General features: G+C 43.3%; 1 protein-coding gene across 1 annotated transcript in view; it reads left to right on the top strand.

The window, feature by feature from the left end:
* Positions 1-2,120: 2,120 nt before the first annotated feature.
* The window catches only part of LOC111694289, a 63,479-nt gene continuing 44,524 nt past the window's right edge, over positions 2,121-21,075 (top strand). The window contains exon 1 of the mRNA XM_023461846.1: positions 2,121-2,307. The gene's annotated coding sequence lies outside the window, so the exon portion shown is untranslated. The remainder of the gene's footprint in view (positions 2,308-21,075) is intronic.

Below are 21,075 nucleotides of genomic sequence, written 5' to 3'. Positions count from 1 at the left end.
AAAGGAAGAGAGTTTTGATGGTTGTCGCGTGCTACTGTAGTAGCGGGTAGTCAATAAAAAACGCGAATGACCTCGTGCGTGTCTGCGCCGTCGTATCTTACGTTTATTACACTTTTCGCTCAAGATAATTTATCGTCGGGCTTGTGTACGCGACTTAAAGCCGGTGGACATTTATTTTTTTTCTTTTGCCCACTGAGATTACACGTGTAAATTATTATTCTAATGCGCGGTCGAGGTCGGCTTGATTTCCCCCCCGCCCAAAGTTTATGTAAAACTCGATCGTTGAATAAACGCCCGAGTGTCTCTGTGCAACCGAACGAAACGAATTTCCCGCCTCCTTAATAATACCTGAAAGAAGAGGGATGCGAACGAGAAAGACCGAACGGCATTTCTTATTAATAATACAGCGGTAACTTGAAACTATTTTCCTCTCGCCGTTTTCTCTCATTTTTCTTTGTAAGTGTATACAACGATGCAGCTACAGTTCCGACAAGGGGCTGATATTTCGTTCAATACTTTATTTCTCAAGCTGTCACGAATGATCTCCGGCTCTGGATTAAACAAAAACTGAAACAGGCTAAAATACGTTTAAAAAAATCATATTATCATTTCAATATCGAATCAAAGTTCCGTCGAGCGCGAATTTATTATTAAAAACGGCTGCTCGCTCGTCAAAAAAAAACTTTCTCGCCGAACATTTTTCATTCACCGAAACCTGGTCGTCGTCGTCGTCGTCGTCGTCGTCGTCGTCGGGCCTGCTGCCGCCGTGCGCGCGGCAAGCAAGCAAGTGTGTGGGTGTTTTTCCTCGCCCGGCGCATGCTCGGTGCATTCTCGTATTCATCCTCGCACATAGGCAGAAGCAGTAGCGAGCGGCCGGGCGGGGGGATGATTTCACCCCACACATACACAGACACGACCTGCAGCGTCACCGTCGTCGACGTCGACGTCTTTTCGGGCCAACGTTCGCGTTCGTTTGCCCGCGCAGGTGGGTAGTACACTAGGTCGTAGTAGTAGTAATACCACTGGCAGGCGGGTAGAGGTATAGGTAGACGTAGCGCACGGAGTGTGTGCAGTGGTAGTGGGGCTCGCTCTGCTGCTGCTGCTGCTGCTGCCTCTACGATCATATACATCCTGCGCGCGGCGGCGGTGTCGGCGGTGGCGGCGTCGGCGGCCTGAGTTTTGCGCGATAGCAGCCAGCACACATTCAGTCGGCCGGCGAACTCGCGTGCCGAGCCTTCGTTTCCGGCGCAACCCTCTTTGGTGGTGGTATATATATAACACATATCTACGGTATTATATGTATAGAGAGCGACGAGTCCGTGCAGTCCTCGTTAGTCGAGGAGCTTTCGCCGCGAGTTTTGGTCTCTCGCCTTCGTAAGCTTCTGCTTTTTTGCTCGCAAAACGAAATTATTATAACGCACGGCCTATCGAGACGACGCAAAGTTCGTTATTCAATGAATCGGTCGTTTTATTTTATTATTATTTTTTTCCAAGTAAGTGAATTTAACTATGAATTTCGCGAGTGCAAGTGCGGGTAAAAGAAAGGGATAAATTATAAGAAAAAAAACATATCGAAATATCACTGTCCAGTCTCGATAGCGAATAGATATCTATCCACATATCCAACGAATCACAAGTTCATATCGCCTATTTTTCTCTGGAATATAACAAAAACATAAGCCTCGTCGCTATGAAAAATAAGAAAAAAGAAGCGTCGACGACGAGGTTGGCACTGCAACTCTATACTATTACTACTACTACTACTACTACTGCTACTGCCATATGAGTCTTGGAAAACGAGAGTCTGAAAGATTGAAGAGAAAGCTAATTGTGAGGTGCGCGTGAGGTGAAAGAGTGTGTAAGAGAGTAAAAAAAAAAGAGAGAAAAAGATATCCGTATACAGCGAAAGACCTCGAGGACAGGCTGCACATAGAGAAGTGCTGAAGTAGAACCCCCTGCCTCTATAAGGTCGTCGTCGTCCCCCCTGAAGCAAGAGGCCACGCCGTATATATAACGCGCTGCAATATATACAAGACAGAAGAAGCTGCTGCTGCTGCAGCTCATACACCAACGAGGGCTGCTGCTGCTTTTTTTATACTATATATATATGGATGACATATAACGTGTCTCTGTGTGTTTGTGTGTGCGCGCGCGCGAGCTGCTGCATGTGTATATGTGATACATTGTATGCATACGCCAACAGCGACTGCACCGCTGCCGGAGCTCAGCGTTAATTAAAAAGTGCCCGAGAGCAGCGACGACGACGGCGGCGGAGCCCCATGCGTGACCCTCAGCAATTCGCGACAGGTAAATATTTACGCCACTCAGTACCGTGGTATACAAGTTAAAATCCCCTTCCGCACTTTTCCTTATGTATATACCGTACGTGCACATACAGCACATACTGCCGAGCTCCTCTACTGTGTCTGGCTCGATGGATTTTGCATATAGGTACGGGCATGCATATATCTTTTGTTCTATCGGTCAATGCCGCATATAGACTTTGGAATGGCTATAGTATGCGGATGATCTTCCACTGAAGAGCGAGAAAAGGCCGCAAAATTGATGGCCACATATTTTTTATTTTTGGCATCGTGCAGCAGAGGCCGACCTCCGCGTTCTTTTTTTTTTTTTTTTTAAGCAATGATACGCACCACGCGGTGGTGAACTAGCATTAAATAAAAGCTCGGGTCATGCATCATTAATTATATACGCGGGTGCACACTTTTTTTTCCTCTCTCTTACTCCTCCCCTTGTACTTTCCAACGTGGGATATGTATCGGAAAAGTTTGCGCGAAAACGACTTGGCGATATGTACACGTTCGAGACTTTGTCGTCGAGGAATTTCCAAAGAAACGCTCGCCCGGTTGACAGGTGCACACATGCACACACTTCAACCGCACATGCTCCGAATGCGTGCGACACAGTGCCAAGTGTGGCATTTCAATTATGCAACGTGAAACATAACTGCCGTATCCGCGTTGTGTGAATATAACTAACCTAGGCGACGAATGATTTTGAATGCGACGTGATCGATGTTTTTTTTTTCGCCCTCTACCCTTCGAAATTCGCTCAATTTATCTCGAAGATATTGGCCCTAGCCTCGTATGCTCTGACGGATAACTCTATATTCTTTAGAATACGAAATTTATCGTCGTCCTTACAGCATGGCATGCTAGATCATTTTCTTCTCTCTGCCTTCCTCTTCCACATCGTCGTCGTTGGTTTTATCGGGAATAATAAGCCCACCAGACGTTGGAGGTAAAAAAAGTTTTGCATTATCTTGCTCGAGCAGCTCGTAACCGCGCGCTGTATTGCATTGTTATTGGTATTGCCACATGCACTCACGCGCGCGCAAGCAAGCGAGCGAGCGAATATGTATCGAGGCACGATAATCGACGATTATTATCGATGTCGTCGTAAGCGCATGCGAGAGCGCCTCATTATTGTCGCATTAGTTTCTAGTTTTGGTTTCTCTGATTGATTTGCAATTGCGCCCACGGCGCACAGCGTTGCGATGCAGCAGCAGCCCCCGCACATCGTTCTACTACTATAACTCGCAGATGCGTATACAGCGCAGAGCGATCGGGAGCCATAATATAATTCCGAAACGTCGATATTGCAAATGCGAATTTCGAAAATAACTCGAAACGTATTGTGCATACGTCTCGTGAGTGGTTTTTTATTTTATTAATCATCTGCTTTGTTTGTTTTTAACGAGCGTGAAATATTTTGCAAAGTTCGTGCGCCGTATAATATAGTTTGGGTTTCCGATTCATTTCGATGCAGGGAAAGTACATCGCCGTGGCGTCTATATGTATATATCGCACACAACAAATTCCGCTTTTTACAACAATATATAAACTTCGGTTCGGAAAGAGGGTTAGTTTTACTATACAGAGCTGTTGTACATATAGTGTACTACGATACACACACACACACACACCACCACGAAAGAAGCTTTAATGGCGCTACATTCTTTAGAAACTGTTTCAATTACACAGTGTGTCGAACAACATTAACCGCTCGCGCGAGCCGCCAGCTTGTGTGCCTGCGCGCGTTCGAACGGCGTAAATAAATTGCTGTAAAAATCGTAAAGTAAATTTTATTCTTATCCTGTGAAAGCGCAAAAAAGAAAACAGAGAAAAGTTGCAAAATCGTGACGAGAATTTCTTTTCTGCGCCGCACCCCCCTCGCGCAACTTTTCCATTCAATTTCCAATCATTGTTTTTTAAGACAGTTTCTGTGCGTGCGCGCGGATTACGCGGCAAGGGAAAAAAATCGTGAAAACAATTTGCGCTAAACAGCTACTTAAAGACTCGTCGAAACAACTGCGCGCGCGCTTATATCCCCAGGAAGAGTCTTATCGAGATCGTCTAGCTCGAGTATAACATGAGGTAATCCATTGTTTTTCTCTCTCTCTCTCTCTCTCTCTCTCTCTCTCTCTCTCTCTCTCTCCTATTATCGTGCGAAGGCACATAAGAGCGCATCCGCGCGCACGACGAAGAAAAAAGAGAGCGAATCCACTGGCGCTAATACCGAATTAATGCAGACAATTCCAATCATGTTTTATCACTTAAGCCAGGTACTGCTACTGCTCGCTAGCGCCACATACCCACCCACACCCACACACAGACACATGCACAAGCGCGCGCGAGGTAAAAAAAAGCCCAGTGTCGAGTACCCTCGTGGCGGCTCTTACGTAGGGCCGCCGCTAGCCTCTCTCCCGCACCCCTGCGCCATATACCTATAGGTACTACTGGTATACTAGCAGCAGTAGTGGTAGTAGCACTCGTCGTAACGATGACACGATAAATAGGAAGCGCCAGATTGCTCGTGCATTCTCGTAATGAAGCTCTGTGGGTATCCCGAGCCCCAAGCAGACTATATATCTGTATACACTGTGTAGACTCTCTCGCCCTCGCCAGACTGATAAGTTTAGCTCGAAGCCCAAAGCGACCCTTATCGCGATCGAAGATTCGCCTACACACACACTTACTTATCTCCCGGCGCGCAACAATGTATTATGTACGTGCATATTTGCGCGTGTTTTTTTTTTCCTTTTCTTTTTAAGTAGAAATTCCTATGGCGCGTGGGGTATGAAGAATCAACCCGTAGAAACCAAGCGAGCGATAAGCGCTAATTGTAGCAAGAACAGACTCCTCAGAACCAGAATCTGTTAGGTTGATACTTTTAATGCTGTGAGTAGCCCGATTGACTACTAATTAATAAACAATTTTAGTACTTCTTGCAACTAGTGTGAATATGCTTTTTCTGAAAAACGAGGAGTTACAGAACTTTAATTCAATTTAAATGATTTAATGTAATGAAATAATTTTCAGTAATTTGATTATTCATTATCCATAAACACAAAAAATTTAGACATGCTTTAAAAATAAAGTTATCAATTTACAATTAAGTCTAACTACTATAGCAGCGGTTTTTAAAGTACTGTTTATTGAGCTTCTAAACTTTTTGATTCTATCAACAGATGGAGTATTGTAAGCTCGCTAATGGCAAAACTAATTCTGATTAGTATATATATACATTAGTATATTAGAATGTTAGTATTCTAGTATTTATTTCTGAACTACTATTAATGTTACGTAACATGACTTTCCTCATTCTTGTACGAATTAGGCATTCTTTTTATTACACGAGCGATTAATAGAAAAATATAGGTGAAAATATACGAATCATTCACAAAAAAGAGCAAGTGCGCGAGAATCAAAAATTCGAAACGCGCGCAATACGTAGAGATACAATTTTTTCTTTCATCGTTTTTCTCTGGTACGGATTGATTTTCCGCGACATAAAACGTGTAAAGAAATGCATCGATTTGAGTTTTATCACAGCGAAAGCCAGGAATAAAAAAAGGGGTAAATAAATAACTGTAACGAGTTATAAATCGACTCTCGGCGCTTCGAGCCCATTCAAACGGAACAAATCAGTTTATAGACCGTCTGCAAAGCCCCGAGACTCGTACATATAATGTATAATCGGGAACTCGAGCTCTCAAACGGGGTAATTAATTACCGGTATTACTAATAATTCGTACAGCTTACGTACGCGCTGAAAGCGATGCCGTTTGTCGAGAAATGTGCGCTCGCTCTCGTCCTGTCCTCTCTTAGAACGTATACATATAGACAAATGTGTAAGATCTAGGCAAGAAGATAGACGTTCGGAGCTTTTGTCTGTATGCATGTAGCCTGTACCTAAAATGTGAGATAATGTGCCCTATCCCACGTAAGTGGGTGTGCGACTATTTTCACGTCTGTGTTTCCTGCGCTCGGCTTTGACAGTCAGAAGGGAGAGAGAACCGAAAGGCAGATAATTAGTTGATCAGTCTTTTCCTCGCTGTTTAACGAGCCTGGGTGCAACTGCGATTGGGCCTTTGACTGGCTCTCGAGCTTCAGATTTGCGAAAATTTGTCAAGGCCAATTTAAATTCATTTCGAAATGAAAATACGAATTGAAATAAAGCTAGATAAAGTGAAAATTTTTAACCTGAGAAAAACTCGAGTCTCTGGTGTCAAAAAATTTGCCAGACGTGAAATTTTAAACCACTTATCCGGCTTTAAATTTGCTATATTTTTTTTGTCTATGTACCAAGAGATGCTCTGAAATAGTTAGTAAATGGTTTTTGCAATTAACTGTGTTTTTGTTTTTGATTTGCAAAAAGTTATTCCACTTTTTTCTTTAAATGAAAATTTGCCAAAAAACCGTGTACATGCTTTAATATACAACAAGGTGAGCCCCCAGGTTGGCAAAAATTTATGTAATATACGAGTAGCGTCATCTTCACCATGTGTTGTCGACGAAACACATGGCGTGGGCGTTCGTGCGGCTACACTCGGCATTAAGCGTCATGTTTGCGGCTTGCGAAATACAAAAAACTTTTATTTTGCTTAATATTTAGTATAAACTCTCCCTCTCTCTTTTCCTCTCTTCCTCTCTGCTATTGCTGCGAGCGAAAAAAAAGCTGCAGACCGGGTATAAAGAAGGAAAAACAACTTGATGGTATATAACGGCGTGTCGCGCAAACGATTTATACTTTATTTGAATTTGTTGTTATTCAAATCGGCTTCTTCATTTTTATTCATTCTATCGGAACTTTTGTAAAAAAAAAGAAAAGCGAGCGGAAAAATCTCAAAAGTTCACTCGAGCTTTTGTTAATAAAGAAAGAGCCGCGTCGGAGTCGTATCTGGGCTATCGACTCTCACTATCGGACTCCGTGGGGTTGATCATAAAGTTGGCCAGTAGTAGTAGTAGTAGAAGTAGTAGTAGTAGTAGTAGCAGCCTCGGAGACTTTAATTGGCCATAGTCGTGTGACTTTCGCGGACAATTCCATTTCGCAAAGTCGAGCCTGACTGAGAGAGCGTCGTCGTCGGGGCACTATAAGGCCTACTGTCATCCACCACTTCCTTTTCTCTTTCTCTCTCTGTCTCTTTTCTGAACGTCGAGCTGGATAGACGTTCGTACCTTTGCTCCGCTTTCTCCTTTTATTCTCCCTACAAAGTGGATTTTTTTTTATTTTTTTTTTCGTCGACAGCTTTATCTTCTCTTATGATCCATTTCTGCCGGCTGGCTCACAGCTTCGTCTTCTTTTTTTTTATTTTTATTCCGCGTAAACGACTGCTGAGGAATAAAACTCGCTTCAGGGAATTAACTTGAAATTTTCTGAACTTGAGACCGCAGGCGGTAGCTTGTTAAATCGTAAAAATCGCTACAAAAAAATCCTGGATGATTACGCATCTCATTACGTCCGTATGTTTACGCGCGTATCATTGCAAATAATACGCGCTCTCGCCTTTTATTCTACTCTGGGAAATATGAAAATGAAACGCTAAGTCGCGAGAAATCTACTCGATGAGTGATTCAAACGCCTCGTATAAAGCCTAGTAGTAGTAGTAGTAGTAGTAAGAGCAGTAGTAGGCGTCGTTGGCGTTTTATGCATACTTTTAGCGACGCAGAGCGGATTAGAACTGGAGCGAGAGAGAGAAAGGGAGAAACAAAAAAAGGTGTAGCAAAGGCGCAAAGTACAGGAAATTTTCTCAAGATTTGGCTCAGCACACTTTCATTTTTTCTCTGCGACTATAGCGTTGCTACGCAGCTCTAGTAGTATTAATGGTATAGTACTCGTAATAGTAGTAGAAGTACTACTACTACGACTACTACCAGAAAGTAGTTGTAGTGAATTTGAAAAGGCGCACCGTAGTCGTCGTCGTCGTCGTCCTCTTCGTCGTGCGCATATATATGTAGTTGGCTTCATTTTTTCAAGAGACTGAAAATTGAATAGTGTAACTACCGACTTTTTCTCGGTGTAGAACGGAAAAATTAGTCGACTATTATGCTGAAGTAAACGATTTTATATTCGGCTAAGGGCGCGCTCGCCTGCAAGCTCTAATGAAAGTCCATTCTTCAGCTCACAAAACTTACATAATCTGGATTTCTCTCACCTGTTAGAGACGCGCGGCGCGAGGAGAGGAGGGAGAGACTCTCGGAGAGCCGAGCAACTAATTTTACAAGTTTTACAAGCAACGTTTCCCCCCGCGAGATTTACTGCGCATCGCAGCGAAGCCTTTTATACTATATGGCCGATTCTCTGTGAAATCGAATGGCCAAAAAATTTTTTTTTCTGCAAATATGAAAAACTTGCTGTTCCCGATGTCAGAAATGTCCCCAAATTTTATTAGAATTTTTGGGACCATCTATCACTCTTTTTCAGAGGCCTGAAGTTGGCCATTTTAGGGTTTTTTTGAAATTCATGAAAAATCACAAATATTCAAATAATTCCTGGATCAGGGTAGAATGATTCAAAAGTAAAAGTGCCCAGAAACTTTTTTGTTGAAAATTGTCCAAATTTTCAGAAAAAAAATATGCCAAAGTGATTGGAGCCACCTAAATACATAATAGTTGTTAAACATAAAAAAAAACACAAAACAAGAAATCTACTCGAGTTCGAACCGGACTTTCATTTCCTAACTATGTGAAAAGCTTCCTAAAGATGTCAACTTATGCCTGATAAAGTTTTGTAATGGGTCTTAAAGTTTAACGCAATGTAGACAACAATGTGTGGCGAAAAACATGCAAAAAAGGTCCAAAATAGGCCCAAAATGCCTAAAATCACCAAAAACAGCCATTTTTAGGTTTTTCAAGTTTTTCATATTTGCAGAAAAAAAAATTTTTTGGCCATTCGATTTCACAGAGAATCGGCCATATATATATGTGCTACATTGCGGCATACTCGACCAACGAATATTTTTTTCCTTTTTTTTTTAGCAGCGATTGCTTTTTTGCTGCTCGATCGTTTCCTTTTTTACCATATACGCCGTATACATATGTAGCCGCGCTTGCGTCCTTTACGCGTAGCTGCAGCAGTAGCAGCAGGAAACAAAGAATTGATCGCGTACGTATTTTCTAACGAGTTTCAATTGTGCCTCTCTCTGTCTCTCTCTCTCTCTCTCTCGTGGGCGCGCGTTATTTTCCATGAGTATGCATTTCGAGAAACGCTTAGTATCGATTCGCGTTTATTGCTTTGAGCCCCCTTGCTTCTGCTGCATATCGTATGTACCATACCATACATACACACGCGCTCATATACATCGAGAAAAGCTCGCGCGCGCGCTCGCGTGGTTTTAAAGAAATTTTATTGTAATGCCGCGCGCAGTGAATATTGATGGACGCGCGCACGAGCACGGCTGCAGGGCCTACATATCAAAATAGGAGCAAAAAACTTACTACATATACGTGCGCGCAAGAGTAGAGTTTCGAGTTCTCCGGCTCCTCGATTTCTTTCTCGAAAATGTATAATATACGTAACTCGGTGTTGATTCGGTCGATAGCTTTCAGTCTGCTTCTCGATTTCGATGTATTTTTACCTTCGTTATGTATGAAAAAAAAAATACGCTGTACCTCTTTTTTTTTCATTATTCATTTGTAATATTCTAGACGGCTAAGTGCAAGTATAGTGCTAGAGTAGCTCGAGTGGCCTATTTGCGCAAACCCGCGTCGAAATAGGACCTTTTAGATGCACTTCATTTTCGAAATATCTGCAATGTATGCACGTGTATTCATTAATACCTCATTTTATTTCGGTTCTTACGGTATAGCAATATTTTTGAGGGAATAAATGGCCTATTTAAAGAAGGCGCACTCATTGTATACATTTCGAAGCCTAAGTCGATTGAATCGTGCTCTCTCTAAAGTCAAAATTAGTTATAAACGCTGACAAGTTCTTTATATTCAAGGTGAAAGAAGCCCACGCGGGAAACAAATTTTTGGCTCGCTATAGATTTGTATAGCAGCATTACAGTTCGAGCAAATGAGATCTGAAAACTTGCTTTCGTATGCACACACTCGCTCGCTCGCGCACACGATGCATTATACACACACACACACACTTCACGAGCCTTGCTGCTGCAGGCGCTCTTCAAAAATTTCGCTATTGCTCGGAAAGAGCGTCAATCATGGCACCTCGTTAAATACACGGGAGGAGTATATCGCGCCCTATCGGTACCAGCGCGCGCGCGCTACAATATACGAGGTGCGATGTATGGTTTCGAACTTATTTTGCAATGATGGACGGGCTACTGCACGCCATTACAATGAAGACTTAATAACCCGCTCCCCGTTCATGTACACGTTCATATCGTCAGAGAGATTTCAGAAACTGTATCACGTTATATATATAAAGCCCTGGCGCGTTATACACGTTATACCAGGATATTTATCCGCGAGAAAAGGGCGAGGATGTATTCTAATTGGACAAGCAGCAGCGGCGGTGGTGGCGGCGGCCTTCTCTCTCACTCACTCGTGCCTCTCGGGCACGCGGGTCTATGCATATATTGTGCATTATTACGTATGCGATGAGTACGTATATGCGATATATACATGTAGTTTGAGCTGGCACACCTTCGGCCAATTGAGAAATTTCCAATGTTTGAGTTGTGCGCCATGTATGTGTGTGTGTGTGTGTGTGTGTGTGTGTGTGTGTGTGCGTCGGTGTGTGAGCAACTCTACCCCCGAGCCGTTACTGCAGCTCCGAGTGCAGTATATGCGTGCTCCACGAGAGCTTCGCGTGCACGTCGAGTTTGTGCATCGTTGAATACACACACAGACACAAGCTATATGGCACGTATGCGTGTATATGACTGTACAATTTTGTCTCTATTCGCACGAGTCTGAATTATGAGTTGCTCAAGGCCTCGGAATTCCCTATTATGCCCGTGTTAAAACGAGTACGGCTCATTTTTCCCAAATGTAGAAATAAATCCGAGAGAATAACTATCATTCTCGTTTCGTTTGGAGCCATTGCCAGAGAGAAGAAAAAAATAACGAAATGCCACGGACGGGGGCTCACTGCTATTGTTACAGGGGTACTTAGCGACACGCATTTTGACGTAATCTCCCGCGCACGGCAGGTTGTTTTTTAGACTATAGCACTGCACATTATATGTAAAAAAAAGTTCAAGTAGTACAAGTCGGAGAATAGCGCGACAGTCAGTCAGTCGGGGATTTTGCTCGGGCGAGCTTTTCCACGCCAGCCATCCATAAGGTTCTCGGGGTATTATACACGTTTTGATAAAACTAATCAGATCTTTTTTTACGAGCGGCTGCCGAGCAGCCGAGTAAAAATCCAGTTTAGAGAGAAGGGAGAGAAAAAATTCATTACGCGTGCAGGAGCCACGCCGCGTTATATATACGCACGCATGTAAGTTTATATCGGAGGCGTGCTTGCTTGCTTGCTTGAGGAAAAACGAGGAAAGACGCGTGTCACGCGAGCAAGAGCGAGAGCAAGAGAAAAAGGAGAGAGAGCTGAAACGGCCAAGTAAGCATTTTACGAGAGGTCAGAGAGCGAGGCGAGTGAGAGAGAAGAAAAGAGAGAGAGAAGTCGGATAAGGAATTTTCGAGTCGCGCGTAGGGCGTTAAATCCGGCGTGCAACTCGCTTTCCTACACAGGCTGAACTGTATACAGCTAGCGTGGCGTACACTTATCTATCTCTCGCCTTTCCCTTGATTTTTTCTTTCCTTTTTTTTTACTTCTTTTGGCTAGTTGCTGCTCTTCTATCTTTATCGCCCTTCTTTTTATTTTGAAAATGTTGTGCTGCATTTTACTTGTAAATATTGTCTTGTCAATATCACATTTTTTTAATGGTTATAATTACGCATCCGATCGTACAAAGTATATGATAATAGTTGCAAACAATGCTTGTAATTTAACATCATGACTAGTTTTTAAACATTGAATGAAATCTCATAAATTATATCTGTACGAAGACAGTCTCGTATTGCTGTTTATTGTTTTTGAAAGATAATGCTTGTGTAAAAATAAATAAATTATTGAAGCTATAAATTATTGACTTTATCATTCACGCTTATAAAACTGATGATTATTTTGGTTTTTGGTTTGATGATAGTGAAAAAAAACGTAGAGACAAGAAGGTGAAGGAGAACAAGTAATGATCTTGATCTAGAAACGGGTTTAAAATACATCGTCACATGTAAATATACCTTGTGTATACAAAAATTCATAACAGGACATCTAGTGTTAGAAATATGAATTTTGTTAAGGAAGATTTCTTTTAAGTTAGATTGATTTTGCTACGAGAAAATGCCTCTTTCTCTCGAAAATTGATTTTTTACTCACGGATTCCTTCAATAATGCAAATTTAATCTTTGATAAAATCGTTTTTTTAATCAAGGTATGTAAAATTGTGAAATGCAGCAACAAAAATTGCTCATCTTCACTCTCTTATTACTATTATTATTTTTCCATCTCTTTTTTCGTCTCGATTGGAAATTGTCTTTGTGGTTTTTCGGGAAACGATCCTTCTGCAGCACGCGGCGCAGAGTAGTATACCGCATGAGTGATGGGTAACCTCGATTCAGTGTGTCGATCCACACACTCAGTCTGGATTTTCAACGTCTCTCTCTCTCTCTCTCTTTCCCTCGAATGCGCAAAAATCACACGAAAACCGTACCTACATATATACCTACACACCATCGCACTCGCGTATGAGTGCGCACATACATACACACACACACACACACACACACCCACTCACACATCGCCGCAATATAATACTGCGCTCGAAAGCGTCGCTCGCGCGCGCGCGCGTGTCACAGCATAGACGCCCGTCAACACTGCGGCAGTTCGATCTAGCGAGGCAAGAAAAGCCTCGCTTGGATTGATATGACACGCAACGAATGGAGTGTGCTTTAGTTCATCTATGTATACACATATATAGAGTGAAGAGAGAAAGAGAGAGAAAGGAGTGAGTTGTTACGCTAGACATGTAGGGGTTGCAGAGTGTGTGCGCGCGGTCGCGCGAAGTAAAAAGCTGAGTAAATCGATGAAAAGCTCTGTAATAATGATAATAAAAATATTAATAATGAGAGGTGGAAATCGGCAAAAACGATAGAGCTAAAGATCTTGAGGAGGAGAATTAGTGTATACGCGCGGAATGGAGAAATTGGAGCAACCGAGGGGGAGATCGAGAGAGAAGCGCGTGTGTAAATTCAAGTGAGGAATATAGGAAGAAGTGGAAAAAAAATCGAGAGCGAAAGCTGCGTACAACCGTAATATATGTGTATGTGTACGTGTGAGTGTGGGTGTGTACGACGAGGCGAAACGAAGCGCAAAAAGACAAAGGGCCTTAACGAGTCGAGCGAACGCGAGCAAAAAATGAAGATATTCGTAATAGTATATAGTATAGTTACGAGTTCATCAAATCGCTTTTAAAAGAACGAGCTCTCTAGCGAGCGTTCGTATATTCAAGGAGAGTGTAAGAAAAAGAAAAAAAACAAAGAGAAATGAGAGAGAGAGAGAGAGAGGGAGTTCGTCCTCATTTTTGTACCTTTTCTTTCTCTCGATTCTCCTCGCGCAGTACTCGGTTCGTCTTAAAAAATATACATATATCATCTTTCTCAGGGTATATAACGCGTGCGTTAAAATAAATGGGAATGCGCTCGCACAGGCAGAAGAATCGGTCGTGGAAGAAGCCGAGGAAAGAGAGAGAGAGAAAGAGCCAAATGGAGATGTCTTGTTAGGCGGGCTCTCACACGTGTAAAGAAAGGGTGTTAGTGAAAAAAAACGAAGGGTATATAAGAAAGAAGAAAAGACGACCGGTTCCAGAAGAAAAGAAAGAGAGAGAGAGAGAGAGAAACGATGCCAAGACGAAAAAGTGCGCTAAGCTCGTCAGATTCGGTTCGCGTCGCATGAACTTCGGAAAAAGAACACAGCCCGAGCTTGCGAGCTCACGTAGATATACCTATGTAGGTCTGACGGACGATCGCGTATATATTGAGAGAGAGAGAAGCATGGAAAAAGCTGCACTGCGCAGTTTTGTTAGAATAAGATGAAAGTATGGCGTTCGGAGCAGCAGCAGCAGCAGCAGCAGCACATCGCAAAACTTTTGGATTTTACGGAGTGTCGAATTTTATATCCAGTACGTGTTTTTTTTCCTTTTTTTCTCTCATTTTTTTATTTTCTGTTGCACAGAGCACGCTTTAGACAACTATCCGATTTTAAAATTATTCATGCAAAAGGTACAAGCGCGGGGCGGTGTCTTCTTGAGCGTGAAAAAGGAGTGCACAATCGATCTTTCAACGACTCGATATACTCTCGAGTACGAAATGATAACGCTTTATATTCCGTAACTTGATTTATAATAATAAATTTTATTAAAGCACGAGATGAAGATTGTTTTTCAAACTGTTAATCCATCATCTTAGTTTTAAAATACGACGAGCGTAAAAAAAGAAGAAGAAACGATCAATTATTAGCCACCTGTCATTCATAAACATCGAGTGACTAAAGCCAGCCGTATGAAAAAAAGTTTATCGAAGTTCGCGCGAGCGAAGGGTCCCTCCTCCCAACCGTCATCGTGACTTCATAAAAGTTATCTATCTCTCTCTCTTGCACGCGCCGTACACTCCACGATGAAAATTTGATAAAAGTCAGAGATGCGTATCTGAGTCTTTAAAATCACTGAAACTGTCAAAAAGACGATCGAGCAAAAAGAATGAGACGAGAGAAAAACGTCGCGGAAAGTGTAATTCTATTAGCGAAGGCTGGCTCGTTGGTTTTTTTTTATTTTCTCTCTCTCTCTCTCTCTCTCTCTCTCTCTCTCTCTCTCTCTATCGTTGAACACGTCGACCAAAGACAGGCCCGTGTGCCCCGAGCTCGGTCTCGACTATCGCTGCTATCAGAATCCATGGGTCGAATCATAAAGTTGGACAGTCGCCGCGGAGAATTTAATTAGCCATAGTCGTGTGACTTTCTCGCGGCGCAGCCGTTTTCATTGTGCAGTAGTCCATAGCCCAGCCTATACTGCAGTTATCTGTGCGCGCGCGTGGACGCTTTCCTTTTAACTATATATGTAATACCGTCGAGTATATGTACCGCTTCCTTCTTTTATTACCCCCCTCCTCCTCCCTCGCCCATGGCCGTACAAAGTGGATTTCTCTTTATTTTTTTGTCGACAGCTTCATCTTTTCTTATGATCCATTTCCGCTCGTTTTTTCCTTTTTTTTCCTCTCTCTCTCTCTCTCTCTCTTGGTGTTTTATTTTCACTCCATAGAGCGGCGACGGCGGCAGCGTGATGTAGCTCATGGAATGACGATAAATAAAAGGTACTTTTGCTGACCTTTGTCGTCGTTAATATATATAACACGCGATACTTCAGTAGCTGGTGAGGGTACATTACGCGCCCCAGTAAATTGACTCTCGTAAATCGTCGATTATCATAAACGTCGAGCTGACTACTACTACTCCATAGGTTATAAAAATTAAAAAGTATTTCAAAAGAAACATCTGACTATGTTTACAGCTGCCTGACTATCGCTGCTGCTGCTTTCAAGCTCTATTATCCTTTTTTTCCTCATCGTTTTCATATTTGTCCCGATAAATCCCCCGCTTTCCCTTCGTGGAGCCGCGTAGTTCAGTCTTTTATTCCTCGAATTTCACTTTATTTTACAAGACGCGCATTCGCGTCTTACAGGGCGCGCCGGCCTGAATGCTCAAGCTTACGTGAAAGACTGCTCATAATGTTCCGAGAGACCGAGATATTATCTCGAAGCTGCAGTAAATGTATGTGTGCGTGTATATAGGTGCGGCTACTACAAGGGAAAAGGTGCACTACCACTAGACTCTCTGTACTAGTTGCAGGGAGAGAAGCATCGTGAATTAATGGCAAATAGCTTTTTCTCAAGATAAGACGGGGTCTCGGCTAGAGTCTGCCGCTGCTGGGTTTTTGAGGTTTTCCTCGAAAGTTTCCTGCTCCCGTAAGCCCATTCGAGAGTAGCCGAGTGAAAATTTGTAAGTCATACCACTGAAATTTGATGGTCTGCGCACGCCCGCGCGCGAGCCTTTTCTTTTCTCTCTCTCTTTCTCTACCTTTTTCCCGTGCTGTTGCTTGGTAATATTAATAATATACGCTTGGTGACGACGAAGACGACGGCTCGGCTCGCGAACGAGCTTTTAAAAAGAATATTCACCCGTTTCGCGAGAAAAAAAGCTCGTTTTCAAAAAACTGTTACAGGAAAGCTCGAAGCTTCATTTCCGAGCGAGTACAAGCCAAACACCCTTTTTCGAAGAAAAAACACTCCTTTCCTGATTATCATCACCTTTTCTCAGGGCGTTAGCTTAAAATAAAATAAAAAAAAAACACAAGCCTGGAGAGAGAAGGTATGAAAAAAACTACATCGTGGAATGTGTCTGAAGGGCAAAAAACTTGGGGTATAGACGCGAGAGAGAGAGAGAGGGAGAAAGGAAGAACTAAATTAAGAGAGCGAGAGGAGAGAGAGAGAGAAACGCGTGAAGGGCGCGGGTTTTGTGTTTGCCAACGAAGGAAGTCGAGCTCGTCGCAGAGCTTAATGAGGCAAGAGAGCCTCTCTCTCGTATATCTATACATACTCACACTCGCATACACAGACATCGAGAGAAGAGCACGCGTACACGCGCGCATGTATTATATACCCCCCCCCCCCCCCCCCNCCCCCCCCCCACACACACACACACATACACACACACAGACGCGCGTAGCCTGTAGACAGTCGCGCACACGGGGTTATAGTCTTTCCAACGAGCCGAGTACGTATACGTAGCAGCATTATATACATATAACGGCCGTGCGGTACCGAGACGAAAGATGAACGGTAGGGCACGTTCTTGCGAGCGAGCGGTCTAAGGGGGGCTGCGGCTGCTGCTGCTGCTACTGCTGCTTGGGTGCAGCCAGATGAGCGCAGCTGCTCTGCGTCGCGGAAGCACGCTTGGATGAGCTTACAAGCTATATTATACATGTTCGTATGTGTGTGAGACTATGTGTGTGTTTACATATCTTCAGTGGCATGGCCTTCGCGCGACGATACGTGTGCTCGTCTGCGTACAGTCTAGATGTATGTCTATGTGTGTGTGTGCCCTTTCGAGGACTGCAAAATTACGCGACTTACCTAGCCAGCTCTCTTCTTTATACGACGCGACTTTTTTTTTGCTTTCTTCGTAGTCTCCTTATTCTTCGAGGCGCTGAATTTGAAGTGCAGTACACTTCGTCGTACGTCGCTACTACGGTTATATTGTGAATAATTCCCGATTCAGCTTCACGGGTCATTGGCTCGCTCGCTTCACTCACACACATTCGCATCAGCTCTATGTAGCGCACAAAGCTTTTATATGCAAGTTTCTCGAACGTACGTCGAGCTTGCTGGGCCGTGTTCCGTTACATGCCCGCGCGCGCAAACTGATAAGCTTTAATTAAAACTTACGCTGCAGCGCACTCGTCTCTTCCGCACACGCTATTATACAGCTCGCAAAGGCTCGAAGCAAAAATGAAGGCCCCGCGCGATGCGTTAGTCGTTGAACGTCTTGTACACGTCGTCGTCGTCGTCCCTTGTAAAATACACGTTGTATTTTTTGTCTTGTGTATATAGTCCTTGCGCGAGGGGGCGGGATCATTCAAGATTTTGTACGCCGTGCAGCGCAGCTCGTTTCTTCTCGCTGCTGCTGCGCGCGTTCTTCTCCCCAGTCGCATTCTTGCCTGCATATTTACATGCGCTCTACATTCTCTCTCTCTCTCTCTCTCTCTCTCTCACTCTCTCGGCAGTGCGCGCCGGAAGAGAGAGAGAGAGAGAGTCTTTCTAAGGAGCGACGGCGGCAACGTCGAGGCTTCTCTCTAGCATACAGCGACTGCTGCAGCTCTGTGCTCTGTCATTGCTGAAACTACGACAATGGGCTTTTCACAATTCGTCGAGACGTTAATAAGCAAAAGCTCTCTTAATAAGACGCTTATTTGCTAATACAAGCGTACCTTAGCGCGCCCGCGCGCGGTATACACATAGATAGATATATACACAAGCAAGTGCGCTCGGGGTGTGTATATACACTTGCAGCCGAGAAAAATTAAAAATACAAGCTTATCTTCTTACAACCGAGTGCCTAGCTTTTTTTATGAGCTCGAGAGAATAAATAGCATTACCCAAGGATTTATACGAAAATGTTTCATGAATCGTCCTCGGCTGGTGCTTGTGCTATTGCCGTTGCTCCTCGAGTCCGTGACTACAAATATAAAAGACGGGTAAATTAAGTGACGCGGAAAATGAAGGATTTTTCGGGGTGAAAGTCTTATACGCGGGAAAATGTCGCGCGCAAAATTTCAAACCCCGCCGAGGGGGAGAAAATCGATGTGTATATACGTATAACGCTCCACTGGGCTCGCTTTCGTTATTCATTCTCTGCGCGCGATATAATAATATTTATTAAATTTTCAAGAAATTGCGTTATATATACATGATATTTCTAAGGTACCGAATGTAAAAATTTAATCAAGCCACCGTATAATTGAATAGTATTCAACCGTCTCTGGCTGAAGGCTAAGTATTCACAAAAGACTGCCTTGCCTCGCTTTTTTCGTTCTTTCTCTCATTCTCTTTTTTATTCTTATGCGACTCTCTCGTTTTTTATTTATTCTTCTCTCCTACTTATTTTTTTTGTTTCGCCAATGCCCCGCGCGCTCAAAATTAAACTTCGCTATAGGCTAAGAAAATAAACTCGCGGCCGGAGCGCAAGACCGACATTGTTATTTTTCAATTTAGTCTAGCACTTAGTGCTCCCGAACAGCAAGCAGCGCGCGAATGAACCCTGTACCAGTATAGCTGATAATCAGCGCGCGAGCTTTTTTTCAACGCCAAAGATCTCTCTCCGGCAAGCTTCTTTGCAATAAGCAGCAGCAGCAGCAGCAAGGGAGGGGGGATAGAAAAAAGTGGCTCGATCGAAGAGTCGTTGTGGTGTTATAATAATAAAAAAATAGAAAAATGCACATAGTTTATTTTTGTCGAGGCGGGAAAAAACCTCGAGATAAAGCACGCAAGATTGAAGGACTACTTTCATTATTCGCCGCCTGTGTTCATCACGTCTCTCCTCGTACATATACTTTCAATCAAACTCGAGAGTTGCTCGCGCGTGGGCGGGCGATGTGTGTTGCGTTTTTTTTCTTCTTCTTCCTTACCCTGCGCTGCACATAACATATCCCCGACACGCCGCACACGCATATGTATATGCAGTGGAGTGAGCGAGAAGCGTGTCGCCTATTGTTCCTCGACGATGGTATTGTGATGACGACGGTTTAACGGAGAGAGAGAGAGAGAGAGAGGAAGAGAGAAAAAATATACGCGCGTGTGAGAGTGTTTCTGACGTTCTACAGCCAGCTGTTGAAGTACACGAAGGGAAAGCCTCGAAGGTACACATACATGCACAACGAGCCTGCCATTGCGCAGAATTATGATGATTCGTCGAGCTTTTTTACTTTCGATTACTTTTCTCGCTGTGTTTCTTTTTTTCGCTGCCGCGAGCGTTTTAATTGAATTTATCGCTTGACAGGTGGTTTTCGCCACTATAGCGGAATGAAAATAATAAGCAGCGCGCAGGAGTCGTTGGAATTTCGAAACTATAATATAAACTCTAGGCGACAGGCGCGCGCCGTAAGCGCAGCAGCAGCAGCGAACCTACTGCTCATGTATTATGAATAAACGCCTCGGATTTCAAGGTCAAAAACTTGAGGCAGTAACACACCCTCGTGCTTTTGCTGTGGCGCGCTACGTGCAAAGCTTAATTATCATTGTCCTGTTGGCTGTGTCGTCGTATTATACAGCCGAGCCATTGTCAGCGCGCTCGCAAGGTAGTTTTCGAGTATACATGTATATTAAAGTTCGCACACCCTCGAATCCGACGCGAAAATGTCTTGCTCCACTCTCGACGCGCGTATACGTACGTAATTTGTACGTTGGAAATTGTCGATTCTTTGAGCTGCTGCATTCCGTTTTTTCAAATCCACAACTCTGTTATATCTCGGAGCTTTGAAATAAATCAAAACGAGGATATATACGCGCTGTTGCTTGAGCGAGTTAGTTTTTACTCTTTTCGTTCATCCCACCAAGATTCGATATCTCTCGTGGTAAAGGGAAATTCCCGTTTGATTTTTTGAAGTCGTTTACATATAGATAAATTGGCACTAGAAAAAAAATATTATCAAGTCAATTGACAAACGAACCGAACTTGATGCGCGTGGCCCGGGTTTCGGAATCGTCTTTGAACTGTGTCACACGATAGCACCAGCTTTCCCATCCATAATTCATTCAATTTTCCTATTCGACAATCTTCGCTTCACTTTATTTTTTTTATTTCTTTAATCGATCCCTATTCTCCAACGACCGAGAGCTCAGTGAAAATCAGTCAAAATTTAATAATTTCTCATCAGCTTATATAGCACACAAAAACTTCGCGCGCGGCATAAACTGGGAGGGAGGAGAAAAACAATTCAGGCTAAAAATGGCCCGATATATACGTATCATTATTGCATTGCGCATCGAAAATTGCGCGTATAAATGAGAGGGAGAGAGAACGAGAGAATGAGAGAAATAAAAAGAGAGAAAGATGAAAGCTTATATGCATATAGTGTGTGTGTATGTATAACGTCGGCAGCGGCAACGGCAGTAGCAGCAGCAGGAACAGCAAACGAAGCTCACGATCATACACTGCGCCGAGCACAGGCTACATAATGAGAATCTTGTTATAGCTTCG

This window comes from Trichogramma pretiosum, unplaced genomic scaffold (genome assembly GCF_000599845.2).
Source record: "Trichogramma pretiosum strain Unisexual culture from Peru unplaced genomic scaffold, Tpre_2.0 scaffold12, whole genome shotgun sequence".
Classification (NCBI taxonomy): Eukaryota; Metazoa; Arthropoda; class Insecta; order Hymenoptera; family Trichogrammatidae; genus Trichogramma; species Trichogramma pretiosum.
The sequence above is the reverse complement of the archived record's forward strand: the minus strand, read 5'-3'. Positions and strand labels throughout refer to the sequence as shown.